The sequence below is a fragment of the Lissotriton helveticus genome, chromosome 3_1 (genome assembly GCF_964261635.1).
Source record: "Lissotriton helveticus chromosome 3_1, aLisHel1.1, whole genome shotgun sequence".
NCBI classification, from domain to species: domain Eukaryota; kingdom Metazoa; phylum Chordata; class Amphibia; order Caudata; family Salamandridae; genus Lissotriton; species Lissotriton helveticus.
This window is the reverse complement of record NC_136061.1, coordinates 2,060,928,778-2,060,935,704: the sequence shown is the minus strand read 5'-3', so window position 1 is coordinate 2,060,935,704 and position 6,927 is coordinate 2,060,928,778. Positions and strand designations below refer to the sequence as shown.

General features: G+C 40.2%; 1 long non-coding RNA gene across 1 annotated transcript; it reads left to right on the top strand.

Annotated features, from left to right (window-relative positions):
* The first annotated feature begins 608 nt into the window (after nt 1-608).
* LOC144825257 (uncharacterized) lies at nt 609-2,901 on the top strand. Its single transcript, XR_013609358.1, has 5 exons — nt 609-806; nt 904-1,003; nt 1,087-1,206; nt 1,584-1,682; nt 2,040-2,901. It is a non-coding gene; the product is annotated as an uncharacterized LOC144825257 (long non-coding RNA).
* Nucleotides 2,902-6,927: the final 4,026 nt, after the last annotated feature.

Here is a 6,927-nt window from a genome sequence, read left to right as displayed (position 1 = left end):
GGAAGAGAAGAAGTAAAAAAAAATTAAAAGATAAAAAAATAAAAAAAGATAAAAAAGTGCTTGACTAGGATGATTTTTTATTGGTATTCAATGGTGACTTGGATACGATGAGTTATAATGCTGGGATGCTTTCATCGTGAGGTTATTGACATGTATCAAACTTTGGAGACTTTGGCAATCTAGTCATGATGAGCCAGAGTAATTTTTAAGTGAAATTAATACACAAGCTCAACTCGTAACCATCCTTTGATTGTTAGATTGAATGATCATTGGACTAAAAGGTCAACAAAAATTAGGAAGTTTTTGAAATCACTCGATAAAATTAGTAATTTACATTTTTAGAAATGTCAGGTGAAGAAAGCGCAACCGCCGAAAAATAGGGAGGACTTCTCTTATTGGTTATCACAATCAACAGGAAAGAATTACATTTGTTTCCTGTCGGAGGTTTTACTAGCGAGAACTTATTCAATTGTGATTGGACTATGTGGTTAAACAGGAAACAATATGCAACATTTCCGGTTAGCAGGTTTAGCGTGTGGACTGGAAATAATTATACTTGACTGTGATTGGCTAGAATGAGTAAACAGGAAATAATAGGTAACATTTCTGGTAGCAGGTTGAGTGGGAGGACCGCAGAGGATACCCGTTTTGGGTAAAATGGTTCTTTTCACGTGGGAAATTAGATGAAAGATGATTGGTCACTTGGGCAGATAACTAAGGAAGGAAAGTTGAGGGATTTTGACGGCGGGATTATCGTACCGGCTGCCGGATAAGAAGGATGTCGAGGATGGGACACTAATTATGAGGTAATAGGATAGATAAGGAGTGATATATTTCGGAACTAGATTTGCATAGTGGAGCACTTTTGTAAATAATTTCTTTCTTTGTTTTTGTTTCTTGGAGGATGCATGGGACAAGTTGAAGAATATATATTTCTTGTAGCGTGAAACTTTAAGAACATGACTAACAAGGGTCTAGTACGATAAAAAATGTAGAATGCAAGGTAAGCGGACAGTGAAGATAGTTTTTGGGAGTAAATTACAGCGAGTTGAGCAGGTCACAAGATAAGATTATCCTCTTTTTTAGGAGAAACAGTGTCCTGGGACTAATACAGTGGACGATAGGAACTTGGAAGTGAAGCCATGAAATTGTGAATAATTGAACCAGAAGTTGCGTTGTAAATATGGGAGCGAGTTGGCTATAAAGGTGATCCTCCCACTTAGGAGAGCACATCAATTTGTTGAGCCTATATTAGATTTTTAATAGAATTGGACAGATGAAATAAGATATATTTTGTGCAAGCAAGGCAAAGTAGATAATAGTAATATGACCTTTAATGGCATGTTAAAATATAGGAGGAATGGATGTCTTGGGCACTGCAACGTGTATGTCCCCATGGGACTTCACTGTAATGATCTCATTTGACAATAATACTTTGTATTTCGTTGCGATTTTAAAATACAAATAAATGAAGACTCTGGTCCCTACATGGCTATAGATTTTTTAATGCAGACAAGGTGTGGACATGAAATATCATACATGTTAAGTTAAAGTTAAATAAATATTTATTTTCCCGATTTTAGGGGAAATTGAGCAATGAGTCTTGAGAAATAATAAAACCAGATGAAATTATTGAGAAACACTGGAATTAACCTGAGAACAACAAAACCAATTTTTCCAAGGTGAGGGTGCGCATTTGGGCAATAACATAGGGTTTTTGTCTAGAAACAATTAGGTGCATCATAACATAGGTTGTAATTCAATTAATAAATATGGAATGTTGATGTGTACATGCACAGGAAGAATTGAGATTATTTTGCTGTTTTTGCTTTATATTAATTCAATCCCACCGAAAAAGTACTCTGTTTTGTTCAATGATGTTAGTTATTGTAAAATGGGATACAAGCAGGCCAAGTTAAAATTTTAATTACAGTATATGGTGTTTAGAATGGTATATAGGCAGGAATATGTAGAAACTAAAAATTATGATTCTTTTGGATCATGTTGGTTATTTTGTTTTTGTTTATATTTTTTTACAGCCCTGATGATGTCCCAGATGGGACGAAATGCGTAGGCTGGCTGTAATTGTTGAAAAGTTGTACCATTTGAAAAGTTAATTTAACAAATGAGAATTGGCTCTTCGATACAAATGGATTTGATGAAGAAATGAAAATAATAAAGACTTTTTGATGAAGTGATGAAGCAAGCCTGCTTGAAGCTTTCTTTCTTCAAATGAAGAGCAGAAATATATGCTTTGAAATATTTGAATGTTAATTTTGACACTCCTTGGATCAAATTGCATTTTTATATTTTGTAATTTGTAGCTTTGTGAGCAGTTGTGGAAAATACATTTCTGAAACTCTGTTAAAGTGTCATGACTTGTTTATTGAGAAAGGCAATATATTGTGCTGTTCTCAAGGCAAGCCCCAAACTCTCCACTGGGATCTGCATACACAAGATCACACATTGTGTCAACTTCATTATGAGATTTTTCTTTATATTGTCGGCCATGCGCATTAAACTTCTTTTGGTGATAATCCTTAAGACACCCATAAGGCCTTGACCTAGAGCTGACAGCAAGTGCAGACATTGGCAATCTGAAAATTACCCACGGTTTAAGATTATCACATACAACACAAAGGCCATTGTTCATGATGTGCGCAAGTGAGTTATGTATGGCCAAGAAATCAACATCTGCCTCCCTCAGAGAAAGCAGCGGCATCATGCCTTTAAAACTGAACGACTGCACTGCTCAGGGCACTGCCCACTAGCGAATGAGCACACATACTGCACTTTTGCAAATACAATTTACTCCATTGCCTGAAAACTTGGATTTGTCCTTTTGGGCACCAGTGTTCTGTAGTGAGGCCACACAGGTTTTATACAATCTTGCACTGTGAATTCTTGAGAAACCTCATTTGGTGTGGCGCATGGCTTGGCTCTCCTGCAGTGTATTACAAATCTTACTCCAATTGATGCTTTTGCCATTTGCAAAATAAGGGTGTAGAGTGGAAATGGTCTTTGCCAAACCTTACGATGGATTTGAGACCAGATAAGCCAAAAATAATGCTGGATGCAACATGTCAAACCACAAACGCATGTGCGCCCCAATGTAATGCTAAAACGCCTGAGTGTGGCAAGATTCTAAAAAAAGGAAAAAGCAATAGACTGCTGATTCCAAAGATTGCAAACAATAAAAGTGATTATACAAGAACTCTTCGTGTTTCATTTACGATGGAAAACTATCCTTCCAGTACAAAACCTATGCTAGACTCACACACACACACCCTTGCACTATGGTGCAAAGGTATATGCGTGGTGTACGTCAGCATTTTTCTGCACTGGCGCTAGGGGAGGAAAGTGCCTTATTTCTGTAGAAATGACACTGTCCTGCTCTCTTCTTCTCACTACTGCACTGCACAGTGTGATCATTTAGTAAATCTGGGTCTACCTCTTTTTCCATGGTAATAGATCTCTGCAGTGCTCAAGATGTGCCCCAGGCCTGTTTCAGTTCATGAAGGCTTGTCAATTTAATCTGATCCTGACTCATGTTATCCTGGTGTAGGATTAGGCTGAGTTGAACTCCATACCCTTCAACGCTACATGGATCATACCAAAAACTGCATGGCTGACAAATAACACATGTGTGCTTTTTCTATTAATATAAAACATTTATTTCATTTTATTTTTGAATTTGTAGAGTATGCAAATAACCTTTAGGACCTCTTGGCCCTTAGGATAAAGCTGGAAACCAGAAAAAGAACATCATTCTTGAAGAAGAGCCAAATCTTTAAATAATTTTCTAAAGGTGGTGGCTGGCAGTACTGCTGATGTCAAGTGGCAAAGAATTCCATACTTTAGTAGTCAAGAAGAATGATTAGTCACTGAGGTGATGCGAAAGTACTTCCTTGCAGTACCCTTCCTTTGAGCAGCCAACTTATAAACCTGCTTGGAAGGTAGATCAGTAATTCTCCTGTGCCAATTAGTTCATACTTTGAAAAAGAATGTAGAAGCTCCTTTGAAAAAGAATGTATACCACTTCATTGAACAATAAATAAATTAGTATTACCCTTCCAAGTTTGGGGATTGAATGGTTGATGCAGATGCACACTTAGGTCTACAAGTACTAATGGTATTGTAAGTACTGGTCTGTTGCTCGATAATTCAGTCAATCAATCAATCCATACTTGTAGAGTACAGCTTATCACCCGTGAGGGTATCCAGGTGCTGGGTTTCTCGGTTTAGTCCAAGAGCCAGGTCCTGAGTCTCTTTCTGAGTCTGTCAGCGAGGGTAATGTTTGGAGTTAAAAGGGGAGGGCATCCCAGGATTTGGCAGCAAGGTGGGATAAGCAGCGTCCTTCACTGTGGCTATGGAGGATGTGCGGTGTGTGTGCCAGGACAAGGGAGGTGGAGCGAAGGTCTCTGGCTGGTTGGTTAAAGTTCAGGCGGTAGTTCATGTATGCTGGCACTTGGCAGTGGAAGGCTTAGTAGACGTGTGTCAGTAACTTGAATTGGCATCTCTTCTGGATGGGGAGCCAGTGGAGTTTTCTGGGGTACTGAAAGATGTGGGTTCTTCTGGGAAGGTTGAGGATCAGTCTGGCCACTGAGTTCTTTATCACCTGGAGCCTTCTCATGAGTTCTATTGTGGTACCTGCATACAGTGCTTTGCCATAGTCCAGATGGTTGGTGATTAGGGCTTGTATGACTGTTTTTCTCATGCTTAAGGGGATCGATTTGAAGATGCTTGGAGAGAGTATGGAAGCAGGCAGAGGAGACAGTGTTGATCTGTTGTTTCATGGTGAGGTTGCTGTCCAGGATGGTGCCAAGGATGCTGGTGTATTCTTTCAGTGTGGGTGTTTGTCCAGGTTCCACGGGCCACTAGGTGTCCTTCAAGAGGGAGGCATGGTGGCTGAAGATCAGCACTTCGGTCTTGTCTGTGTTGAGCTTCAGGCAATTGACCGTCATCCAGGCTGTGATGTTCTTCATGCAGTTGTGGAAGTTAGTCTTCATTGTGGTGGGATCTGTTGATCGCAAGAGGACACTCTAGGTGTCGTCCGCGTAGGATATGATGTTGATTTAGTGGGTTCTGATGATGTCGGCTAGCAGCGTCATGTAGATGTTGAAGAGGGCGTGGGGTTGAGGGATGTTGAAGCCTGCAGAAAGGTCGAGAGCGATCAGGGTGGCTGATTATCCTCTGTCAAGTAGTGTGCAGATGTCATCTGTGGCGGCGATCAGGGCAGTTTTGGTGCTGTGGTTGGCTCTGAAGCCTATTTGGGAGAGGCTGAGCAGGTTGTCTCTTTCCAGATGTGACATGAGCTGAAAGTTGATGGCCCTGTGTTCCAATCTACTTTTTTCTTTTTTATTTCTTACATTAGCTAAGCTTGTGTCAAGAAATGTGTGCTCTTGAAGACAGTCCTGAAGTTTTAGTAACATACAATGGTGTTCAATTGAAGTCAGGTGAGATGAAGCAGTTCTTGAAGGGTTGTGGTTTTAAGCATGTTACCACTGTATTGTATGAACCACAAGGTAATGGTCCGGTTGAGAGAACTGTGTGCTTAAGAATGGAGTTGAATGGGCAAGAACATCTGGAGAGTGAAAGAGCATGTTGAGGGAGAGACTGGATGTATCGCATTATCCCTCATTCTGTTACTGGAATGAGTCCTTTCTGTTTGTTGAAAGAAAGAAAGACTATATCTAAATTGTGTCCATGGTGGATTAAGAGAAAATTACCTGAAATGAAGGGTTATGATTTGAAAGATATCACAATGAGGGTGAGACAGAAACGAGAGAAGAGGAAAGAAGCGTACAATGCTAAATGGAGAGTGAAGGTACCTACTTTTGTGGGGGCCGATTGGGTACGAATATTTAAATCGGGTTTGAAGGTTAAAGGATCTTCTAAATAAGGTCACTCTACTAAAGTGGTGAAAGTTTAAATGAACAGTGTGGTGACCAAAGACGGAAGGGTCTGGCATGTGAGGAGAGTTGTCAAATGTCCTGATCGTATCAGTGAGGACATTGACGTTGGAGACCAGTATATGGAAAGTTTGAACCTATTGGTGGGTGTCCAAATTTTGATCCCAGCAATGAGAATTTAGATAATTATGTTGCTGATTCTGTTATTTCAGAATCTGTAACTTTGAGAGTAAAGATGGGAGATAGCGCTGTAAACCCTACTATGAAAATAAGAGATTAGGTCTAGCTAATTTTTCCCTCTTGTTGTTAAGCAGTGGGATGTGTTCCAATCTACCTATATCTTTCTTTCTTGCTTTAGTTAAGCTTGTGCTGTATTGCTTTAAATGCTGTGTATTCTATCTCTATGTAGCTGTATTTTCTAAGTACCATGTGTGGTCAGTTTCTCGAGAGGATCTGCTTGTTGCAGTTCACTGGTACTCTGCCGCTCTCAATAAACCTTTTATATGAATCAATATGGCTCTTGGATTACATAACCCTCTCCAGGAATATGGCAGGAAACGAGAACAGCAAGATGGAATGGTAGTTCTGGAGATGACTGGGGTCAGTGGAGGGTTTCTTCAGAAGAGGTCTGACCTCAGATTGTTTCCAAGTTTCGGTAAAGGTGACTGTGGTGATAGATGCATTGAGGATGGTGGATGGGTTGGAGGATGATCTCACTGCTTCCAGGGTTAAAGATGCGGTGGAGGCAAGGGTCTTTGGAGGTTATTAAATGGATGGAGTTCATTATGGCTGTGGTGTCTGATGGGTTGAGCTGTTCCCATGCGGTAAAATGGTGCTTATGATGATTTCCGTAGGCGTGGGGAGAATGAGGAGGCTCTTGGTTTGGGGGTTGAAATTCTCATAGATGGCGGATATCTTGTTGTGGAAGTGATTTCCTAGAGTGTTTTTCGAGTTCATGTGAGGGATCACGTTCTTGGTGACTACAGGGCAGGAGAACTCTCTGATGATGGCAAAG